The sequence below is a fragment of the Gossypium hirsutum genome, chromosome A03, assembly GCF_007990345.1.
Source record: "Gossypium hirsutum isolate 1008001.06 chromosome A03, Gossypium_hirsutum_v2.1, whole genome shotgun sequence".
NCBI lineage: Eukaryota > Viridiplantae > Streptophyta > Magnoliopsida > Malvales > Malvaceae > Gossypium > Gossypium hirsutum.
This window is the reverse complement of record NC_053426.1, coordinates 11,583,310-11,596,403: the sequence shown is the minus strand read 5'-3', so window position 1 is coordinate 11,596,403 and position 13,094 is coordinate 11,583,310. Positions and strand designations below refer to the sequence as shown.

General features: G+C 34.7%; 1 non-coding gene across 1 annotated transcript; it reads right to left on the bottom strand.

Annotated features, from left to right (window-relative positions):
* Positions 1-2,032: 2,032 nt before the first annotated feature.
* On the bottom strand, positions 2,033-2,138 carry LOC121225664 (small nucleolar RNA R71). Its single transcript, XR_005923524.1, has one exon. It is a non-coding gene; the product is annotated as a small nucleolar RNA R71 (small nucleolar RNA).
* Positions 2,139-13,094: the final 10,956 nt, after the last annotated feature.

Here is a 13,094-nt window from a genome sequence, read left to right as displayed (position 1 = left end):
TGAATATTTTTATCACATGTTTAGAACCATGTTAAAAATGAATGATTTCTCCTTAGATTTGTTGAATTTGATGTCCTAATCTTAATTTCATGTTTATACTTAAGTGAGCATAGGAGAGTAAAAAGAGTGAGAAACGGTCGAAAATGGAGAAAATGGACCCAATGGGAAATCAACACGACTTGGACTTCCTCACATGGGTAAGCCACACGGCTGTGTCCATTTGGCAGGATCGAAGCAAGACTTACACGGGTAACCACACGCCGTGCCGATTTAATACCTGACCACAGTCTGGAGCAATAGACATAGGCGTGTCATACGGCGTGTCCCTGTCAAGCCAAGTATAGTCGTATTCGAAAAGGCCACTTTTGAGGGATCTTAGCATTCAAAAGCCTATTTAAACACCTGAGGAGGCACTTAGAATAGACACACGGAGTAGGAGGTAAGGAATTACTCAAGGAATCAATTGATCAATCTCAGAAGTCGGATTCAGTGTCAAGACTGAAGATCTCCCTTCAATTTCCATTCAGGGGTTTGGTTTTCTTTATGTTTTGTATTCATTATTCTTCTGAGATGTTTTCTTTTATAATTATGAACTAAACCCCTAAATACCTAAGGGGAATGAAACTAAGACGGATCTTGTTATTGCTATCTGAATTGTATGATAAATATTTGACTTATTCTTAATTATGTGCTCTTAATTCTTGTCTTAATATTCCAGGATATTGATTCAAGTTAATGCACTTATTCAGAGGAGAAAAAGTCCCTGTCTAAGTGTAAATTTTTCATAATTAAGCGGAGTTGATTGCACGCCTAGAGATAGGGTGACAAGATTTTGTCGGATTAGGGTGAAACCTAATAAGGGGATCCATAGATAGAGTTAGTGCAAAACTAAGGCGTTAATTAGAAAGATATTTCAATTAATCAACCTATGGTTAGACGTTATTCATCTCGAGAGAGAAAATAATATAACTTAGGGATTTCTACGGATCAAGTCAAATGAATAAATCGTTTGATTCAGAGTCAAATGACAAGTGAAGTCTAAGTGGATTTTCCTTGGGTATTGTCTTAATCAATCGAGTTTTCCCAAAAGCTTTTCCCAATTTCTCTCTGTGGACTCTTAGTTTAGTTACTTAGTTTAGATAAACAAATCCCTTAATTTTTAGTCTAGATAATAAAAAGAAAGTAATTACTAGTACTCTTGGTTCCCTTAGGTTTGACAATCCGGTCTTGCTAAAGCTATACTACTGTTCGATAGGTACACTTGTCTTTATCGTGATAATAGTTAGTTTCAAGAACGATTAATTATAAATTTTTAAACCTGTCATGAAATCACGTATCAAGTTTTTGGTGTTGTTCTGGGAAATTAAGATATTAGAACACTCGATTTTTATTACTTTAGCCATTTTACTTTTTTTGCAATTAAAATTTTTATTTTCTTTCTATTTTTCTTTTATTCACTCCTGGCAGGTTTTTATAGTGTATGACAAGAAGAAACCCATCAGGACCATTACTTTTGATAGTGAGATCGATTGCACAGTTTGCAAAATCGAAGAGAAATAAGGCAAAGCTTAAGATATAAAGAGGAAGAGCAAGAGGACGATATTCACACCACAACCGATGAGGTAGCTGAAAACCAGGAAAATCCGCTACCTCCTGCGATTGCTGCTAATTAGAATCCTGCTCCGCGTACTATATATGATTATGCTAAACCTTCTTTAACAGGAACTGAATCGAGCATAGTTAGGCTTGCTGTTGCTGCAAATAATTTTAAAATGAAACCTAACACCATTCAAATGATCCAACAGTTTGTTCAGTTTGATGGTTTGCAGGACGAGGACCCAAATAAAGTTTTGTGACACTTTTAAAATCCATAGCATTTCTGATGATGCTATCCGCCTTCGGTTATTCCCTTTTTCATTGAGGAACAAAGCTAAACAGTGGTTGAACTCGTTACCACGAGGGTCAATCACTACTTGGGAACAAATAACCGAAAAATTTTTATTAAAATATTTTTTGCCGGCAAAAACAACCAAATTACATAATGATATCTCTTCTTTTGTACAAATGGATTTAGAAACACTCTATGATGCATGGGAGAGATACAAGGACCTTTTAAGAAGATGCCCTCGCCATGGGTTACCACTCTGGCTACAAGTTCAAACGTTTCACAATGGCCTGAATCCTTCGACTAGACAGATTATTAACGTAGCTGCTGGAGGAACTATCAATAACAAGACACCTGAGGATGCTTATGAATTTATAGAAGAGATGTCACTGAATAATTATCAGTGACAAGTCATAAGAGCAAACCAACGAAAACAGCTGGCATTTTTAATGTCGATTCGATCACCATGGTCTCTAATCAGGTAGAACTTTTGAATAGAAAAATTGATGATTTTCTTGGTTCTTCAAAGGTTCACCCAGTAATGCAGTGCGGAGCAAGTGAGGGTGGATCCAACAATTCAGAATACCCATCCTATGGCCACAACATAGAGAACGAGCAGTTAAATTACATGGGTAATAATCCTCGATCTCAAAATAATCCTTATAGTAACACTTACAATGCAGGTTGCAGGAGCCACCCAAATTTTCATGAGGAGGCCAAGGAAATCAGAGACCACCACCACCTCCAGGCTTCCAACAACCACCTTACCAACAACAAAAAAAATCGAACCTTGAGGAGATGCTAACAAAATTCATCTCAGTGTTAGAAACTCATTTTTAGAATACCGAGACAACACTTAAGAATCAACAAGCGTCGATCCAAGGGTTCGAAACTCAGATAGGACAGCTCGCCAAATTAATATATGAACGACCATAAGGTAGCCAGCGAGTAACACTGAATCTAACCTAAGGGAACAACTCAACGCAATTACCATTCAAGATAAGGACGGGTTAGTTACACCTGAACCAGAACCGAGGCAAGAGACTGTGGTAAGTAAAGGTCAAGGTGAGGTGGACCACAATGACCAAAAACAAGTAAGTAAAGTGTACAAACCACGTGTACCATATCCAAATGCGACATTGAAAGACCACTCAGACGAACAATTCGGTAAATTCCTTAAACTTTTAAAGAAATTACATATTAACTTACTATTTATTAAAGCTCTTTCGCAGATTTTCAACGCAGTCAAATTCTTAAAGGAGCTTTTAACAAATAAACGGAAGCTGGATGAGGCGTCGCATGTAGAACTAAATGTGGTTTGCTTAGCCATACTACAGAATAAGCTGGCCAACAATTAAAAGATCCAGGGAGTTTTACGATTCCTGTTTAATTTGTAGCTTAGATGTTAATAATGCTTTGGCTGATTTAGGGGCTAGTATCAATGTCATGCCTTATAAAATGTTTAAACACTAGGTCTTGGGAAACCCAAACAAACTAGGATGAGTATTCAATTAACCGATAAAACAATTAGATTTCCTTGGGGTATCATGAAGATGTACTTGTTAAAATTGACAAATTTATATTCCAGTTGATTTCGTTGTTCTAGACATAGAGGAGGATAGTAACGTTCCTTTAATTTTAGGGAGGCCCTTTTTAGCAACTGCTAAAACAATAATTGATGTTAGCATAGGTGAACTCGCACTTCATGTGGGAGACGAAACAATCACCCTTCAAGCTTATAATTCGAGTAACACATCGAAAATTGAAGGTGGTTGTATAAACCATACTATTAAAACTGATCATGTGGTGAAACCTTCCTGGCAGGAAACACGTTCAAAGAACACACCTGAGCCATGTTCGAATAACGACAAAGGACCTATCTATGAAGAACGAAGGCTACAAATTGAGGAACTAGATGAATGGCGAACACATAAATCGAAGACACACGATAATCCAAAACCACACCATGACAAGCTCAATATCTCACGAAATCAACTTAAGGTTGGAGACAAAGTACTACTAAATGTAGCAGACCCTCGTATTGTCACTTCTGAACCTAACGGAGCAATCCCTCTTACGGTACTCAGTATTTTCTCATATGGTACAGTCAAGGTAATTCATCCCAAATTGGCACTTTTAAGGTAAATAGTACTCGTCTTAAACCTTATATTGATAAAATTGATAGCAGGGATGAGGAGTGTAAACTCCTTGTACCACCATGACCATGCAACAAAAAGGTAAGTCAAGCTTAGACTATAAATAAGCGCTTCTCAGGAGGCAACCCGAGCACTAACGATGTTAACTTCTTTAAATTTTTGTTTTTGACATCTAATCACTAACTGAGTCATTGAAACACAAGTTTTCTAATCCACACGGCCGGGTACACGGGCGTGCCTTAGGTCGTGCTCACACCACGGTAGGAGACACGACTGTGCGATACAGCCGTGTGGACATAGGGAAAAATTTTTCCTTAACACCGGATACAATAAGTTGCCACGGCCGTGCAATGTTGACGTGAGACACGCCTATGTCGATAACCTGTGGTTGAAACTGAGAATTTAGCACGAGTGTGCGACACGCCCGTGCCCACAGACCGTGGTCGAGCCTGTCAAAATAACACGAGTGTGAGAGAAGTGAACAAAGATGGACACGACCGTGCAACATGGCTGTGTACACCAATACACCCAATTTCAAAATCACGAAACACACAGGCTAAAATGAGGGCACGACCGTGTGCCCCAATCTCTTTATAAACACCTATTATTTATTTTATTTTTATCTTTATATTTTGAAATTAGTTTTTATTTCCTTTTAATACTATTTTATCTTGAGATTTTATAATTTTTATTCGGCTATTTCTTTACGAGTAATTATGCTTCTTTTTATTTCTTAAAAGTTCCTGATTCTATCACAGTTATAAAGAGCTCCAAAGCTCATCATCACTTAGGAACTAAAAACTCCACTGGAAAAGGTTCTCCATGACTACCATGTCCTTTTCGACCACGACCATAGCTACTACCAGATATAATATTCTTTTGGCACAGGACTTATGGACTAATGAACCTCTACCACCACCGGAGTATCCTCTTCCACTATTATCATTGTCTTGGCCGATTATTCTCCATAACTCCAATTCAAGGAGTTCATTCATCATTTAGGAAGTTTCACTTCTCTCCCTATCTTATGATTATAGATCTATATTTTTCAATATATTTATCTTTATACATTGAGGGCAATGTACATCTTAAGTGTCGGGGGGTCTTTTATATCATTATCAGAAATCCCTGAATTGTGTCTTATTCTCACGTGAATCACTCATATCACTATTAGAATGAATTTTAATTAATTTATGATTTTTATTGATATGTCTTGAATTAAACATAGGCATTTATGCATTGATTGTTTAAACTATAAGACATTAGGGAATCAAGCATGATAAATTGATTGTTGAGAATTAAAAACTTTTAGATTGTTTCCCTAAGTTTAGATATTATCTTGAGTTGAAATTCAAAGTTTAAACATCAAAAAACCATAATTTTTGTGAGATCTTGAGCCCTTAAAGAATGTTTTGTTTCTTTCATGCTCACTTTTATTATGAGTGCGTCAGTATTGATTTGTTATTCTAGAACTTGCTTGATTATGCATGTCACGACCACACCATTTGATTTGATACGTCGAGATGATAAAGGCACTTAGGTTTAACCCACTCACTTCACAAAAGCCTACCTTCATAATTAACCCTTAGTGAACCTCTTTGAGCCTAACAAGCCATTCATGGATTTAACCCCAATATTAACCTATAACACATTATTGTTGAAATCCCCTAATTTGATCCTTATTTTTGTCGAGATTTGATTTGAATTAATTGCTTAGGTATGTTTTATTCTTTGTTGCAATAATTAAGTTCTATGTTATTTGACTTGTTCTTAAAAAAAACAATACTTACATACATATTAGTAGTAATTCGTCATTTTTGAGCTTGAGTGTTAATTCCATATTCTGAGAAGAAGCTCATAATTAGTTATTTTTCTAGTTAGGTGATTTTTTTTTCAATTTAATCTTGATTCTAACCTTTTCTTTCAGTTTGGGACCACACCCCCTAACCAAAGCCACGTTACAACCCTCTAAAGACCTTTTGATTGATGTATCATCTCAATATATAGTGGTAGAGATTTGATTTTCATGCAAGCTTGACTAATGAGTGCTTACTTTATTGTCCTCAAACACCTCGAGTGATTTGAGTGAATCTTTAGTGAGGATGTTAAACTCTGTGATATTTTGAATCAAAGATAATCACTTAGATGAGGGGAAACACCTATGTTTTCGTGATAAAATGCTCAACTTGGAATGTTTGAAACTTTGATATTCTTCTAGTTGAATTCTTAATGTATGATTACTTATTATTTATTTGAGATATTATTGATAGAGATTATAGATTGGGAAGAATTATTTTGATTGTGAGTTGAGGATTTTGCTTGAGGACAAGCAAACGCTTAAGTGTGGAGGTATTTGATAAACCGCAATTTATATATATTTTTATCCCATGCTTAGCACATTTATGGATGATTTCTCCTTAGATTTGGTGAATTTGATGCTTCTAATCCTTTAATTTCATGTTTTATACTTAGATGAGCATAGGAGAGTAAAAAGAGCGAGAAACGAGCAGGAAACGGAGAAAATGGACCCACATGGGAAATCAACACGGCCTGGACTTCTTCACACGGGTAAACCACACGACCTTGTCCATTTGGCAGGATCGAAGCATGACTTACACGGGTAGACTACACGCCCGTGCTTATTTAACAGCCTTGACCACAGTCTGGAGTAATCGCACATGGGCGTGTCACATAGGCGTGTTCCTGTCAAGCCCAAGTATAGTCCTATTAGAAAAAAGGCCACTTTTGAGGGCTCTTAGGCATTCAAAAGCCTATTTAAACACATGAAGAGGCACTTAGAATAGACACACGGAGTAAGAGGTAAGGAATTACTCAAGGGAAGCTGAGTGATCCATCTCAGAAGCCGGATTCATCGTCAAGACTAAAGATCTCCCTTCAATTTCCATTCAGGTTTTTGGGTTTTCTTTCTATTTTGTATTCATTATTCTTCTAAGATGATTTATTTTATAATTATGAACTAAACCCCCTAAATACCTAAGGGGAATGGAACCTAAGACGAATCTTGTTATTATTATCTGAATTGTATGATAAATATTTGACTTGTTCTTAATTATGTGTTCTTAATTCTTGTCTTAATATTCTAGGATATTGATTCAAGTTAATGCACTTATTCAGAGGAGAAAAGTCCCTGTTTAAGAGTAAATTTGTCATAATTAAGCAGAGTTGATTGCAAGCCTAGAGATAGGGTGATAAGATTTTATCAGATCAGGGTGAAACCTAATAAGAGGATCCATAGATCGAGTTAATGCAACACTAGGGCGTTAATTAGAAAGATATTTCAATTAATCAACCAAGGGTTAGATGTTATTAGTCTCGAGAGAGATAATAATATAACTTAAGGATTTCTACGGATCAAGTCAAATGAATAAATCGTCTGATTCAGAGTAAAATGACAAGTGAAGTCTAGGTGAATTTTTCCTTGGGTATTGTCTTAATCAATCGAGTTTTCCTAAAAGCTTTTTCCCAATTTCTCTCTGTGCACTCTTAGTTTAGTTAATTAGTTTAGATAAACAAATCCCTTCATTTTTAGGCTAGATAATAAAAGAAAGTAATTACTAGTACTCTTGGTTCCTTTGGGTTCGACAATCCAGTCTTGCTAAAGCTATACTACTGTTCGATAGGTACACTTGCCTTTATCGTGATAATAGTTAGTTTCAAGAATGATTAATTATAAATTTTTAAAACCTGTCGCGAAAATCACGTATCAATTGGCATTTGTGTGATGCTATATGTATAACTAGAGAAGTTAAGTGAATGCTATGAGTAATTTTACTCGAGATTTATGAATGCATGTATAAGTGCACTAATTTGCATAAGATGATCATGAAGTCATTGCATTATGAACGTCCATGTTAAGTTGCTTGAAGTAAATTTTTTAATTGTGATAATATTTTAATATGATGAGTGTTAAGTTATATGCATAAGTATGTAAAGGGTAAGTCAGAGGTGTTACGACCTCACCCCCTTATCAGCAAGGTAATTCAGAATGAGATTTCATGAAATTCAGATTGAATAGGCTAAAGTGGAAAACTAAAGAGTTCAGTGACAGATTTATTGACGATGTAATCAGAGTCAAGAATGATTTAGCAAATGAACACAGTTGCAGAAAGGATGCCAGGATAATAATAAAATCATCCCGATAACTGAAATGTCACAGTAAAAGAAAGGTCAGGCTCAGCTAATGCACTCATTCAAGTATGATGTGTAAGGTATATGATTGCTAGATTTTCTTCCGAATAAATTCCAATTGTGAATGGGATAATGTGAATTCAATAATGACAGAATTAGACAGAGGAATAATAATTGAGTTGTATTAATAGTTGAATGTAGAGTTTATAGTTGAGAAATTATAGAAAAAATTTTTCCGACTATTATATGTGTACATTTACTTTCAGAGATATATATAAATTATGCAAGATCATAGATGCAATTCCTGCAGTATGAGAATGTTAGTTAAATTTACTGACAAATGAAAGCATTATAGTTTGTTTGAGCTGTGATTGATATTGCTCTATCTATTCTAGTTTTCTACTTAAGCGTGTAGATGGAAGGTTGACAATAAGATCTGTATGATGTTAGTGATCTGTATTGTTAACTATTGCTTAATGAAAGTAAAGGAAAATTTTATGGCTTCTGTCATAGTTGTTCCCAGTGCTGTGAGTATTATCCTTTCCTTTTGGAAATTTTCTGAGATGCTATTGAAACCTTAATTGTTCTACATGAGATGTGGTTACCAGGAATTCTGTGTAGCTCTATATTCTGAGATTTTATTATCTCAATTTTATTAATAAATTACTATTCAAAGTATCAGCCATGAGACATTAGCAGAAAATGCTCTATTGATTAAATGGTTTCTTCTTATTATGAGTATGTTTATGATGATTACGAGTTCGGGCCTGATAATGAAAGTACAGAGGTATAGTTATCATAGCTATAAAGATTTTGCTTTTGCACTGGTTGTTATTGAAATTTGTGTTTAAATCTCTCAGATGATCAGGATACTTTATTTTCACCCAGGACATTATTTACTAAAGTAATTGAGAAGTCAGTCTTATTATGGCATTATGATTTTTGAGTAGTATGAGTATTGTGGCCTCAGTGTAGTTCAGTTCAGACGTGTATTGATTTTCATTTTTCGCATAATCTTGATATATATATATCAGTGAGTTAAAACCAAATGCTATGTTCTTTCGAGTTATGCAGTAATACTGATTTGTGATTAGCACCTTGAAGAAATCACGACAGAATATATGTTTGAGATATCATGACAACATAGAGAAGAACATTTTTTGAAAAGTTATTGTCTTTTAGTTAAGACTGATTCAGTTGAGCAGTTGATTGAGTTATATGTATGTTTGAATTATTCATGGCTTCAGAGGTAAATGCTGATTTTTCATGTATAAATAGATAAATGACCCGAGTAAATACTACATATTCTAAAGGTTATGGCACAGAGTTCTATACGCATATCAGAATGGTTGCATCAGAGGTATATTTTTGTAAATCCAAGTTGTCTGATTGTTAAAGATTTCATTGTATGAAGTTTAGTTTGGTTTGAATTCATGCTAATAAAGTATAAACAGTTGAAGATATTGACAATTGAAGTATCCATTATGATTCAGCTAGGTTTGAATAAAGAGTTTATGGTTTCTAGAAATGTGTTAATGAGAAATCAAGAGATTTTGCAACGGCTATGATGCCTAGCACAGTGATAATTATTTGATTATTTGAGAAGTACAGAGATGGATGATAACTTGATTTAGTTATACTAGTAAAAGTGTGAAATGTTATGTACCAGACTTTGAATCTGATACATGAACTTTTAGAGAGTTAAAGTTGATTTTCTAGTATCTCAGAAGCTATTACAGTTAGTATTGATGTTAGTGTGAAAATGTGAGGGTATTTCAAAGAATTGTGCAACAGAATTAGCATTATCACCGAAAGGTTAAATGAGCTATGGTTGATTGCTCGAAGAAGTTTGTGTATTCTTCTCAGTACGAATGAGTTTTTCTACTGGAGGATTATCTGAGTTATTCATTTTGAGGTTGTCAATTCATTCAGAGAGTAAATTTTAGTTGTTATGGTTGGAAATCCAGGGTTGCACCATGACTTCAGAAGAAAGCTACAGTAAGTTTTGACCATGAGATTGCTAAATGTTACTGCATGTCACCTTTGTACTGATAGTTGAATTCAGGAAGAGAAATTCATAGAATTTGAAAGTGTTGCTGGAAATCAATTTCGAATCCATTTGTAGGTAAGATTTTCAGGGACAAAAATCCCTAAAGGGGGGAGAAATGTAACATCCCGAAATAGGGCCTAAAAGGAATAGTGGTTGCGAAACCATGAATCCGAGGTCAAAAAATTTATTCCGATTAAGTTTTAAGGTTTATTCATTGATTTAATAATTGTGTGAAAATTTCATGAAGAAATTTTATGTATAAATGCCTAATTTGATAATTAGGACTAAATTGTAAAATTAGCAAAATGTGTGTTCTAGATGATAAAGGGGATTTAATTAAAATGGGTTCTTAAATTGGAGGTCCTTATTTATAATTATACCATTATATTTAAGTTTGGACAAAAATGGGCAAGAATAGGACAAATTTGAAAGAAAAGCCTTTAAGGGCATTTTGGTCATTTAGTAATTAAAAGAATTAAAAGGGAAAATAAAGCCAAAATTGGTCCATCTTCTTCATGGAGGCCGAAAATAGCATGGGTGAAGCCATGGTTAGGGTTTCCAAGCTTTCCAAGCTCCATAGAAAGTTCGTTCGAGCCTCGTTTTTAATGTTCTTTACGTTTTTGGAGTCCCGGTAACTTGATTTAGCTTATTCTAGCAATAATTCATGCTAGGGTTCATATTTAGAAAAATACTCATAGGTTAAATGTGTTTAATTTTATGTTTTATGGTAGAATATGAAGTTTGAAATTATGTTAAATAACTATTGCTAAGCGATTTTAAGTGAAAACGAGTAAAACGACATAATCCACAAAAATACCCAATGTTCATAAGTACATGATAGAGTGAGAATTTGATGTTGCCATAGAAGGGAAAAATGTTCAGCGTGTCATAAAACATATGAGAAAGGAATAAATTTTAATTTCTGAGCCTAAGGGCAAAATCGTAATTTTGCAAAGATTTAGGGGCAAAATTGTAATTTTTCCAAAGTTTGAGTTAGGGAATGTTTTGAATAGTACATTAATTAAATAAGTTAAATATGATGTTTTAGATCCCGAAAAGTGAGATTTGGACATAGAACGGGAGAAAAACTAAAAATCGAGAAAGTTGGTAAAATGGTCGTTTTGGTATCGACGTAAGTTCATATGTTTAATAAGCATTTAATTATGCATATTTTAATGATAAATTGGTATTTTGGCCATAAATAATTTAGTATTGATTTTCAGATATAATGATTAATGTTCGATAATAATTCGATATTGGAAAGAGAACTTGTATAATTTATATGTAAGACCATATTTTGTATTATGGCTTTCTATGATAACAAGAAAGTATTGACTAGCATAGTTTGATAAGAATAAGTTAAGTTGATGATATGATGAGATTGAGAATGTAAGTATGTAAGTTGAGTAGCATTTTATTATTATGCAATTATTGTTATTAGTATTGTTATTATTGAGTTATACGACTAACCTTGAGAATTTGAACAAGTATGTTTCAGCTATGAATTGACAAGGCATTGATATCTCAAAGTCTATGGTTGTACCATGGCAATTAAGGAAGAATTGACGGAAAAGTCCATGTTCATAACATGGCATTTAAGGAGGAATTGATTGTTAAGGATACCATGTAAGACCATGTCAAGACATGGCATTGGTAAGGCAAGGATGTAACACCCCGAACCCGAGGCCGTCGCCGGAGGCGAACACGAGGTGTTAACAGACTTCAAACCACTAAAAAAAATTTCCCAGACAAGCTGCCAATCTGCGTACTAGTCGCTTTAAAAATCATATCTTGAGTTCTGAAACTCGAAATCCAGTTCCGTAAATTTTCCCTGAAACGACTCATATGCCCATCCACATATTTTTTCTAGAATTTTTGGTTGGGCCAATTAGTACAGTTTATTAGTCAAAGTCTCCCATGTTACAGGGATCGACTACACTGACCTTTGCGCATTACGACTTGGATATCTCCCTGTACAGGGCTTCATTACTGATGTCGTTTGTTTCTATAGAAACTAGACTCGAAGGGGAATCTATGAACATATGGAATGACTTCCAATTATCTCTGGTTAATTTATAATGAATTTCCAAATTCGGAATAGGGAATCCAGAAATTACTCTGGCCCTGTTTCACAAGAGTTTAATTATCTCCTAACATACAGCTCATATGGTCGTTTCGTTTCTTCTATATGAAAATAGACTCATCGAGCTTCGATTACATAATTTATTCATTAATTAATTCCACTCCTACTAGTTTTAGTGATTTTTCAATCTCACGTCACTGCTGCTGCCAGCATCTGTTACTAAAGCAACTATGCCTATTTCGTGATTTCTCCTTGATCTAACTAGTAATTCATCATACATATCACAAATTATGATCATGACTAGCCATGCCAAGGGCTAATCATTGTCAAACATCTCCCTACTACACTATTGCCATATCATGAATTTTGACACCAAAAATAATCAACCATGACATATGGCATAAGAAAAAATCGAATTTCCAAGACTTACGACCTAACATTATAGAACCAAATCCAACCGAACATTTATGCCATTTTCGCATGGCTAAAAGTTTACATACCAAATTTCAACAAAACATATTAGCCTATACATGCCGAAATGTTCTCCTAGACCGACTAAAAAGAAGATACCAAAAGTTGCTAGCCGGTGTGATGACTTCGATGACGGCCCGATCACGCAAAAAGAGACGAGTCCAAGAAACCTAAAATAGGTGACAAGGAAACACCGAGTGAGTATATAACTCAGTAAGTCATAAGCAATGTACCATCATCCATTAATAACATTATCACAAGAGGAAACAAAATGGAACGAGGCTAGTTACTCCATCCATA